This window comes from Cupressus sempervirens, chromosome 10 (assembly GCF_028749045.1).
Source record: "Cupressus sempervirens isolate cs-2001-9-10 chromosome 10, ASM2874904v1, whole genome shotgun sequence".
Lineage (NCBI taxonomy): Eukaryota > Viridiplantae > Streptophyta > Pinopsida > Cupressales > Cupressaceae > Cupressus > Cupressus sempervirens.
Window position 1 is genome coordinate 434,148,563 of NC_143127.1, and position 12,914 is coordinate 434,161,476.

Sequence of the window (12,914 nt, forward strand, 5' to 3'; positions counted from 1 at the left end):
GTTGAATCATTAATATAGGTAGAAGAACCACAAAAATACACTAGAACCACACTATGAAATTTGGAGATTCAAGCTCTCATTACATAGAACATTTCATTGAGAACTAGTAGAGGAAAGAAGCTCAAGAGAAAGAGGAAGGAGTACCATGCATTCAAGTCAAACCAACATTGGAAGAGGAAATTAACATATCGAGCTAGGATCCAAACACTTTGGATGGTGATTGAATGAAAATTTACACCTAGTTGTGTGAAAGAAAGAAATAACAAGCTAGACTATAGAAAGAGCATAAGAAAAAATAGGCACTTCATGATGTGAAAGATATATTGCTTGAGGTTTTGCCAAAATTTTAATTTAATGACAAAGCCCCTATATTGGACCAACTTATACAACTTTTTGATAATTTAAACAATCCAAATATTGACACCCAATCCAATTTGGTATAGAGAAATGAAAATAAAATTGAGCATAAGGTATTAGAGAAGATCTTTATCAAAATTGCTATTGAAATACCTACGTTATCTGCTTATGTTACTGAATTAGAGACTATTTATAAAAAGAAATGTCATTTTTTCAAAAAGTGTGTGATATTCCTTCTATTGCAAAAGATGTTAAGAATAAAATGGAGAAGATGAATGAAGACATGAAAGAAAGTGTAGATGAACTAAAAATCAATCCAAGCACATCATCAATGCACTCTAGCATAGTAAGATTTCTCATAGGACTTCAACATGAGTTACTATAGTACAAGAGAAATTTGAAAATCAAGATAAATGAAATTCAAGATTCACTATTATCTTAGCTATAAGTTTTGAAAATTCATATTGAAGATGCCAAGGATCTCATAGCCAACCCTAGTCTTTCTATAGTTGGTCACTTGGTTGGTCTTGTGCCTAAACCTAGAGTTAAGATGAAAATTATAGAGGTGATAAGGTCCAACTAGGAAAACACCTTAGAGAGCATATTGAATAATCATAAGTATTTTTTGGATCACTTTGAAATACTCCCAGATAATGTATTTTTCAATGCTAAGAGTTGTTTTAACATAAGTATCAAAAAAGGGGAAAAATATATATGTGTGTCATCTTAGTATGTATTTTTTTTGTACGTATTTGTTGATCTTAGATTGGTTTTGACAAGTGAGTGTCAACACACTAAATCCATTTACTCAATTCATGCCAAAAAATTAATACATGTCAAGCAAAACATGTAAATACTATACCATGTCAAGTTGCAATGACTGTTAAGTCACTTATGTGCTGAACTACTCAAGTGCTAAGTAGATCAACCATATTGAGTGATTAAGGAGCTGAGTAAATAGTGGATGCCGAGTAAGGAAAGTGTCAAGTCATAATATATGGAACAATTCATGCTGAGCATATGCTGAGTGACATAGTTTCGACATTTTTTTTTTAATGGCACAAACAACTATGTAAACTATTTCTGAGCTGACTTAAGGATAGATTATGATCTTTTGGAGATAAGAATGAATCTCTATGTAGATTCCCTATGTAATTACATGCATCTAATTAGAAAATGGGAAGGTTTAGTCAACAAAATAGATGAATCTCATCCATAGATTCATACCCAGCCCTAAGCCACCTAAGTTTTCTTAAGGTGGACGAAGCCCTAAACTCTTTACAAGAGATGGATGGGTGAATAATTAAATTAGAAGAGAAAATAAGATAGTTTGTAGAGAATTCAAGGTAACTTAGAAGTAAGAGTGAATTGTAGAATCAGTTAGAAGAATAGATGATAGAGAGAAGTATATAGCATTGATACATCTAATCATGAAGGATCAATTAGACATTGTGTAGAGGTGGTCTGTTATCAAGCAAGCAAGTGCCACTTGCAAGATCTATGCTAAGACATTTTAATAGGTGATTTTAGTTAACTATCTTAACATAGTAGTCCTAACAGGCTGTGTGAAATCCTTTAATAGGGTGTTTACTTAATTGTAGTTTGAAGTCCTCTAACCAAGCACACTTCTAATAGGGTGTTGAAATCCTCTAACAATGTGATACCTAACAGTCTTTTTATACCTTTAATAGGGAAAACCTTTCACAAGGTAGACCATGATTCATGATCAAATCATTATAACCCTCATTGGATACACTTTATTATTGTAGTAATGAAGATTTGTGAGTGTCATCCCTGCCCCAATTTTTCCTTCTCACTTGGAGGGTTTCTAGGTAATTGTATCTGGTGTTATGTGTGTGATTGATTTCATGTTTACATGATTTAGATGCATATTATTTACATGTTATTTCAATATATTAAATGCATGTGATGAATGAATGGTGAAATTTTTATGGGTCCTAGTTTAAACTCCTGATTCACCTCCTCCCCCCCCCCCCCCCCCAAAAAAAAAAAATTTAATCTCTTCCCACTTGTAATTCCAACAATTGGTACCATAGCCTTGTTCTTAGAAAGAGAAGCTTTGCAACTTTGAGGAAAAATATTGAAATGGAAGTATAGAAGTTGGGAAAGACTATTTAGAACTAGGGGATTGAAATACATCTCATACTACATCAATTGAATGAGTCAAGAGAGAAACTAGAGAAATCCTTGAAGAGAAGGAAAGAGATTGCTATTGCAGAGAATGACACACTATACAAAGAGATAGACACTACTAAGCTATTTACAAATGGTGATTCCAATAAATTTGATGCAGTAGTTGTAGATCTAATGGAAAAGAATAGAATCCAAGGTGGGGAAATCAGAAATCTCAAGCTAGAACAACAATCACAAGCTATAATACTATGTGAGGTGACTAAACAAAAGAAGAAAGCCATGATTGAAGAAGAAAAAAGAATTTTGGCAAATAGATTGGAGAAAAGTCAATAGATTTAACCAAAATCTCCAACATGCAATTGGATACTCTAAGTTAGATGATGAATGCCAATTATGAGTTAAATATCAAGAACATTGAGATAACTGCACTAAAGTTGTAGTATGAACAATTGTAGAGTGACCTAAAAAGAGAAAAGGAATTTGCTAAAAGTCTTAACAAGCCAAATGAAGCCATGAAATACTTTAAGAAATTATTGAGACCCCTAGATCCAAAAAAAATACATTAGGATTGGGCTACACATGCACTAAAGAGAGAAAATCATCCAAAGTCATGAAGAAAGAAACATCAAAGGTAAGAACTCCAAACCTACTTGTCATATTTGTGGTAAGAAAGGACATGATGCCAGTGTGTTCAAGAGCAAGAATAAAAATTAGAATTTCAAGCCTAAGAACATGACTCATTGTCATAAGTGCAACAAGCAAGGCCATCAAGCACATTAATGTAGAACCAAGACCATGCATAAACAAAGATTTGAAGGATATTTCTACAATTTTTAGAAGTATGGACATAAAGCCTTTGAATGAAGATCCAAATCCATGTTGTCATCAAACAAGCCAACAAAGGTAAGAAATAATAAAAAAATTTATAATAGGGATTATACTGTGAGATATAGTTTTCATTATTGTCAAGAATATAGACATATTCCTGAGAATTGTATTAGGAGACACTTCAGTGGTAACTAAAAAAGGTAGTTGAATCAAACTACATATTTTGGCTATTTGAAGACTAGTCACATTAGTAAGCATTGTCCAACTAGGTCAAAGGCACCAAGTTGTGAATTTGATAAAGGTAAAGGCAAGGCAGATGTTGAACACATCAAAAATGAGATGAAAAAGACACGGGAAAAGAAAGATTCTTCCATCATATCAAATGGAGAAGGGATCACTTCACCTAATGGGTCAAGTGATCACACCTTATCAAACTAGGCAATCAAGAGGTATGTGGGACTAATATTCAAGTATTATATCATACATCAATTCTAAAGAAGATAGTACTAAAAAAACTACATTAGCATGGATAAAGATGCCAGATGTTGAAAATTCAAGTTAAATCTTTAAGTTTTTTATGTTGTTTTCAAGTATGAAAAATCTCCTATGTATTCCAAGTGGAATATTAGTTGATTTTTAACTCATAGTAGCTGTTGAGTGGTGGAAGCATCTAATGAATGCCAAGTGATTTTGAAATTGAGTTGATGCCGAGCTTATAGCTATATAAGCACTAAGCATTAAATACAAGGTTTTCAAAGGGTATATGATCAATTTTATCTCATTATTCATCATTTCAAATTATAGCAAGAGCAAGTAGAGTAGAAGGCATTTCAAAAACCTATCCAAAGCATTTGCAAAGAATTTAGCAATGATTTCACACTAATTTATCAAATTTCACAAGGTATTTATCATAAGATGAGCCATGCAATTTACTTTTGCATAAACCCTATTTTGATAAAATGGAATCTAGTTCAAAAATGTTGGGAAGGAAGTTTTGAATGTTTAGCTTTTTAGTAATGAAGTTAAACAACCCATATTTAAAGTCATTCCTGACATCGCCTATAAATAAGATCCTTTTTAAAAATTGAATGGATAAGAATTTTACTAAACCAAATTCACGATGGTTCTTTATGGCTAGACAGAGGACAAATCAAGATCATCAAGAGAATAATTCATAGGGTAGCTAGTTGTCCAACCCTAAATTGGCCAAAGACACTCAGAAGTGATTCCAAGGAAGCAATTCAGAAGAACACTAGTGCAAAATGGAATAAGAGAGGTATGGCTATAGGTACCATCACTAATCCACTGCTAAACTTTGTTGTAAGGGTAATCTCTCATAAATTATATCAAGCTAGTAGATTAAATAGTGTACCTTGCATAGCTATGGATATTGGCTACAAGATTGTAAAGAAAGATCATACATATGATATGGTAGAGTTACAATTACAAAAACTTATGAAAAATCTTGGAGCTATCAAGAAAAACAAGAGTGCACAATACAAGTTTGGTTCAATATTGATTTGCATATTCTTATATGTAGAGAATACATTTCCCTCTTTTGGTACTATAGGGTGGAAGACCAATGGGTCAATTGTAGTGCAAATCAATGAGTTCATTGAGGAGATGGGAAACCTTGATGACAAGTTACTTTAAAGATTTTAAGAAATCAATGAGGGAAAGAATGAGGATACTAGTTTCTTTGGTTGAATAACACTATTTGACATATGTTTTCTTGTTGATGCTTATTAACTTTGGTGCAAGTTTCCACACCAAGGGTAATATGGTTAAGACCACTTGGGTATGAAATTAATGTTGATGTAGCTTTAGTAGCCATTACAACACTACTAGTAGAAGAAATAGATAAAAGTGCAAAGATATTTGGCAACTATGAGATGGTAAAATCAAAGACCATGGAGTTGAAAACTAACTCCACACTCAAGAAGGAAGATAAGCTGGTTAAGAAGTTGAAAGTAAAATTTGGAGAAGGTGTAGAAGAAGAAGAGGAAGAAGAAGAAGATGATTAAGAGGAAGAAAAAACACAAGAACCTCTAGCTCTAACCCAAGTCATAGGAGAAGACAAGGAGGAGGAGGAAATTTAAGGTGCCAAGGGAGAAGAAGTCAAGGAAGCACCTACACATGCCAAGAAAAAGAAGAGGAATGCTAAAGCATAGCCAGTGGCAAAAGCAAAGAAAATTGTCAAGCCTAGCCCAACCAAGCTGACTACTCCTACCACTAGAGCTAGCACATGTGTTACAACTTAGAAGGCCAAGGAAAAGATAAAGCAAAAATGGCAAGGTGGCCAAGAGCAAAAAATACAAAGAAGAAAGTATGTGGCACAACTAGATTCAGATGAAGAAAGGATAGAATCAAATGAAAATAATCAATTTAAAGTGGTAAGTCACAATCCTTTATATGACCTTGAAATTTACATGAAAATATCAAAAGCAATGCAGATTTATCTAGTATGAAACATATTGATTTTGCTAAACTTGGAAAAGAAGACAAAAACCAACTGGAAGAGGCATTATATGCCATGATGTCTAAGTTTAAAAATAATACACTAGAATTTGCTAATACAATACCAAAAGCTTTATATGATATTGTTGAAAAAAAATGGCATTATTGTCTAAATTTAGAGAAAGAAATTAGGGAAACTACATTGGATCAAGTAATTCCAGAGTTGACAAAGGGGAAAATTGCTAAGGTTGTTAAAAGTTATGTAGCTAGGTTTACACCTAAATATAGAGCCTTCAGCATTCTTCAAAATAGCATTGAAGATGTGGTCAAAAAATTGACCCAAATATGGAAACTTATCTATGGGTTGACCACTATGAAACAAGGAGAAGTTGACCCTTTAGAAGGTAAGGATGATGATAATGATGATGAAAAGAAAAATGATGATAAAGATAATATAGTTAGGGAAGAAACAAAAAATTAATATGGTGACAAGGCAACAACTGAGCAATAGAATGTGCAAGACACACAAGTGCCAAGTGTTAGCCCCCTCATGGCAAAAGTGTAGCAACTAAAACTATAACTGTAAAGGATGTTTCTAAAAATGTAGGTTAGAACATCAATCTACTTACTGAAGAAGACTTGAAGAAGATTCTAAACCAATCTACACTCCAAACTAAACTCTGTGAAAATCCAATTTTGGTCAGTGTAGAAGAATTGCAAAAGGTAGTAATTGAGGTCACAAGGGAAAATGTGAATCCACAACAACCAATTTCTATCACACCTTTAGTTACTAATGTACAACCTTTGACTCAAACAATAATAGATATCTACCAAGGTTGATACACATGTTAAATATGATACTATTGAGAAGAAGGCAGTACAAGAGAAAGATATTGCATGAAAATAAAAAATAGGATAGATAGATTCATCTATACCTAAAGAAAAAGAACAAGGTTTTATTAAAGTCATAGTGATAGATTAGGGAAAGCCTAAAGAGCATGATTTAACACCTAAGGTGAAGGAACAAGAATCCATCCAAGCACTAGTAACTCTACTAGTATCTGGTACTCCTTCTACATAGGTTCTTCAAAAGCTGAGCATGGAAGCCATTCCATTACAAATCTCAGTGCCAAGCCCTAGCTCATTAATGATTGATAAGGTAATTCACTATGGAGACATAAGCCTTGATGAAAAAATTGTGATTCCAAAATTTGACTATGACACCATGACATTGGAGCAAATAGGCATTTTGCAATAGGCATGAGAAAAGAAAAAGCATGAAGAAATTCTTAGGAGAGAACATAGGTAGAAGCAAGCACTCCAAGATATTAAAGACATCTTTTTAGATGCATTCAGTCTACCAACTCCTAAAGAGACCAAGCCACTGATAGAAAAATTGACAAATACAGTGGAAAATGTTCGTAATGAATACCTTGATACTACTGCAAAACTTTTACAATGGTCTAAGAAGAAGTTTCAAGGAAAGGTGAATGAGAAAATATCTATTGAAATAGCACTAACTCAAGATGCAGTGGAAACTAAAGTTGATGAGGTGAAGAAGGTACTTGAGAATATATTCTCACTATACACAAAGCTATGTGATCCTACACTCTTAACTCAAGAGACTAGGAGTCATATTTCGAGTCTAGAGAGAAACCTCAACATATTAGGTACTAAGCTACCTCATAACCCATCTCAAAGTAAGAAGCATTTTAGAACATTGCTTCAAACACAAAGTCAATTAGCTATACTGATAGTAGATGAGGTTAGTATAAGAGCCAAATTGACATGTGTATAGGCATCCCTTACCCCACACATGGAGATACTACACAAGGAACTAGGTTATGCCAAGACTCTACTAAAGAAATACCCTAATTTTTCTACTTTAGATGGACTAGTGGACCTTGCTACCAAGCTTGCAATCCAAATCAGGTCATTGGATGTTGCATGTGACAACTAGGATGCAAACCTCAAGATCATAATCAATGTCCATAAATCCTTTTTGGAGAAACACACTATAAGTGTATAGCCCATTTGATATAAGTGTCAAAAAGGGGGAGAATAAAGCAAGCAGGAGATATAACAAGAAATGAGGGAGAACAAAGAAAGGAGGAGATAGAAATAGAGAAAGAATAAAGAATGGGGAGATTCATTTTTCAAGAGGGAGATATAACAATAAATGGGGGAGAACATGTTGGCGCTAAAAAATGGCATGGTCAATTTTGAGCACCATTGAGAAAATTGAGCCCTATGAGCGCTTTTAAATGAGATTGTACTTGGTTGTACCTCTGAACCCCAAGTGGTGTTTCATGTTTCTAAAACCTTTCATTTAGTGGTTCTATGCATTCCATGAAGTTAAATTGACATTTTGAACCATTCTGCGAAGTCCCATTTTGAGCTAGTGTCAAAATTTGCAATTTTGCCCAAGTGTCAAATAGCAACCAAAGGCCCAGTTTACATTTGAATATCTTTTACCCATGAATGTTTCATGACTTACTAATTTGGGAGTGTTTAGTGTCCATACCAAAGAACCTATGTTTCAGATTTTGAGTCATTTTGAGTCCATTTGACTAGGTTTGAATCCCTCAAAGTTGGTAGTTTACTGTTTTCATGCTGATGCAATTTGTTCACATTCTTGGGAAGCCCTGTTTGTCATGTTATAACTTTGACCTAGTTGACCTGAATGCTAAAATTACTTTTGCATTGCATTGTAGATATCAGAGACTTGTTATGTTTCAAGTTTCAACTCTTGACGAATCCATTTGATCAATTTTCAAACTTGATTCCAAATGCAATTTCTATCTTTTACTGGTGTTGCATTTGCAGATTTTTCGGAAGCCCTGTTCATGATGTTATATCTTGAAATCCATGATTTCTTAGATCGAATAGATTGTACCACTATGTTTTCCTCTAAAAATAATTTAAGTGTGCTAGTTTACAAGTCATGACGAATCCATTTGCACACTTTTCCAAGTCAATTCCATTTGCAAAAAATGATTTTGTCATTGTTTCTAGTCAGCAATTCCAAGTAGCCTACTTTGACTGTCTGTCATTCGTGTCCTATTATTTTTCATGAGCCTAGATTATAGATCCATAATGTCCTCATGACAAAGAACCAACATCCCATTTTTCATACCTCCAAGTGTCTGTATACCTAGTCTTCAAAGCCAAATCAGAACCCATTTTAGTGTTTTCTAACATGTTTACTTGCAAGTAATTCTAAAAGGGTAAATTCAATAGTCAATATATTTTGACTAGAAATTCGTCATGAGATGAGATTTGATGGTGTGCAAGTGTGTGGAATAGAGAATCAGTGGGTCAGTTTTCAGAGCCCTATCAAGTGTTTGGATAAGTTTTTAAAGCCATCCAACAGGCCCTGTTAGTAGAAAATCACAGTTTGCAGATTATGTAAAATGAGCTTCAAATCGATTATTTAGCAGTTGAATTTGATTCTAATCAATATCAGATGGTTATTGGATCAGTTTGGCATAATCAGTTGTTTGGAAACGAATTTTTTTTTTAGCTGGACCCACTTTGGGGCTCGACTTATTATATCAGGCTGATAGGTATGTGGGATGGTGCAAAATTTGGGAGATTGAAACAACTATTACTCACTAAATGTTAGACATAAGTATATGCCTCTTCGAATCCAATGGTATGTACATGGAATATGTATGGGGTTGTGGAAGAGCTTATTCAGGAAAATGGAGCATTGAGCTTGAAGCCTAATGTTTGGACATTCATTCCTTTGATAAGGTCATATGGTAGACAGAAGAAAATGAGTAACAAAGTTGAAGATGCTTTCTTGAGATTAAGAAAATAGGATAAGTCTTTCCTGCCCAATAGGGATTTGGAATGGTATTTCTTCAGTCCTCATGATAGAAAGTATCCAATTGGTTCATGCACAAATAGGGCCACTAAAGCTGGTTACTAGAAAGCAACTGGTAAAGATCAGAAAATTAACTCTCACTTGGGTGTGATGGGAATCAAGAAAACCCTAGTTTTCTACATGGGCCGAGCCCCACAAGGGAAAAGAATAGATTGGGTGATACATGAATATCATCTAGATGAGATGTAATGTGTAGGTCCAGATGATTTGCAGGATGCTGTTGTTTTGTGCCGCATTTTCAAGAAAAATGGAACAAAGCACATGAATGATGAACAAAATGAAGCACAAATAGGAAATAATATATTTTCTTCTTCAATGAATAATTCCTTTTCTGAAGCCATGCCCTCATTTGACTATGTTCAAGACTGGTCAGAGAAAAAATACTCACAAATCAGGCACAAGGGAGGTGGCATCCAGGAAAACTTGACATCGCTCTTGTTAGCTTCATTTGAAAATCTAAATGATAAGAATGATTGTAAAGCTCTACATGATTGGTTGCTAGAATCTAGATTTATTAATACAAATAAAAAAGGAAAAGATCAATTTTGAAGAGGGCCAGCAGCAAGGGACTTGAAGCTACCAAGCCGTATGGGGAGATGGCGTAGTCAAACAAAGGGTAGCTCCATGCATCCACATTGAAGAGAAGGGAAGACACCAACAAAAAGAAACATCAATATGAATGTCCACAACTTGTAAGAAGGTGGGCAGCCCATATTTTGGCTGCAGTTCACACTAAAGGAAGAGTGGATGTTTTTCATGGCGACAGAAAGTGAGGGAGTAGGAAGGCGCTATAACAGGTTCCACATAGGTAGTAAGAAGTAGGGTCTATGCATTAAAAAGGGGCACCAACTTTGGAGCAGAACTAGTGCATGTAAAGTGTAGATAAGCCATGGCATTGAAAGAAATGCAAAGAGAGTAAGCCACCAAGGAGAATCAAAGATAGCAGCAAGAAGAATCGAGACCAACCAATTCACAATTTGAAAGGATTGTTGTCAAGGGCCCTAAAGATATCAATAGTAAACATAAGAGATTGCTTATTTTTCTCTCAAATATTTCAAATGGCCTTAAAACTAGGAAAGAGAAAAGATCCTCTTTTGTCATATGATGTAGATTTAAGGGTATCTTTGCTTCCAAATATAATGATTGGCTTCTTAGTTGTGCTACATAAATCAAGAGAGACTCTCCAGTCAATTTCATGGAGCTCCTTGGCAGTGTCATGAATGAAGCAATCCACGAGGGGTGTTATTAGTGCAGGGTCATTGTTGGTGGAGGCAACTTCCATTTTCAATTTATGCCACATTAATTTTGTAAGGGGATTTTCCAGTCTATAAATACAAAAGCATATAATAAGATGGTATCATAAAGACAACGCATTTTGAAGCCATAGCTACATGCGCATGGGTCCCAGTTGGATGCTGTAAGAGCTAAAGTTTTGAAGGAATATTTGCATGTAAAAGCTAGTGATATTAGTAGGTAGTAAGTTGCCAAAAAAGTCAAAAATTGGGCAACTCGCTATCTTGCCACCGAAAAGTGGTGAGAAATTTTGGCTAGTGAGGTAGCAACTAGCCGAAAAACTTCCAAAATTTGGCAAGAGTCAAAAATGGTCATGGGTCCCGCTTTTGAAAAATCAAGCAACCTCAAGTGGCAGCAAATAGAATAACTAAGCCATGATGTGGCAGGCAAATTTTAGAAGTCACCAGATCACGCCATGTGGTGAATCCAACAATTGTCGTTAACTCGCTATGGGAAAGTTGCTCACACGATAACATGGCAACATAGCAAGCGTTAAGGTGGCGACAACATGTGGTGCTAATGTGGATGCCTAGTTAGAATGTGACACATGGCACTTGCCCAGGTCTAACCCAATTAGAAGATGACACATGGCAAGGTCGATCAACCAAGTTTGACCCAAATTGAAAAAGCAAGAAATTTTTAAGGTTTCAAATTAAAAGTTTATTTTTCCTTCTCAGAACTACATGAAAGTCAAGAATTTCTTAAATCCAACTTAGGATTTATTCTATAGTTTGACTTTTGAAAAGGGATAAATTTTTGCAATTTTATTGCTTTGAAAATCATGAGCAAAGCCCTGAACTTAATAAGGCCATAACAGGAGCATTTTTTAACCAAAATAGGCATTCCAATATACTGTTGGAACCGAGACGATATGAATTTTTTGAATCTAGAGCCAATTTCTACACAAATGTTCACTAGCTTGTGTTATATGTCAGTTTATGATTTTTGAGGCATTGGCAGCAGAATAGGCAAATTTGATCACGGAGCATCAGAATTGGTTAGATGGTAGTTCTAAAGCCTTGTTGGGATCCAAATGTGAAGAAAATCATCTTTAAGTAGTTTTCTTGCATTCTGGAAATCACATTTCAACTAATTTGTTACTTTTACTTTTTGAATTCATTTTAACATCAGAAATTATTGCATCCTTTCATCATTACATTTTGAGATATTTTATGCCTCTTAGAGACCAAATGAAAGGATTTGATTCACTAGTTAAGGAGAGAGGATAGAAAGAGGTTTTTCATCTTCTTGGGAAGGATTTTTGAATGGACACCTGTTAGTTCAATCAGAGGAAAATAATGAATAGGGAGATTCATTTTTGGAGAGGAAAGTAGCAATTAGATACAATTATCAATAAGACAAAGAATATCATATGAAAAAGTATCAGATATAGTGCATTAAAGTTACAAGGGAGCACATATTTTGGATACAAATTAGATACATTAACTCAGGGGGAGTTATCAATTTTGAGGTATATAGGTTATTGCAGAATTTTGAAATTTTGAAGTTTTGTATATAAGCTGAGTCTTGGATATGTCATGCTCAAGAAGATTGCAGTTGATTATGTATATTCAAGTATTTTTGACACTCATGTAAAAGGAGAAGATTGTTGATCTTAGATTGGTTTTGGAAAGTGAGTGTCAACACACTAAAGCCATATACTTAGTTCATGTTGAACCAATAATACATGCCAATCACAACATGTAAATACTAGACCATGTTGAGTTGCAATGAGTGCCGAGTCACTCATGTGTCAAATCACTCAAGTGTTGAGAAAATAGACTATACCAAGTCATTTAGGAGAAAAGTAAATAGTGTATGCTGAGTAATGTAGGTGTTGAGTCACAGTATATAGAATCTACATGCCAAGCATTAGAGACTTCATATGTCGAGTGACACAATTTTGACATATTTTTTTCTAATGGCACAAACAACT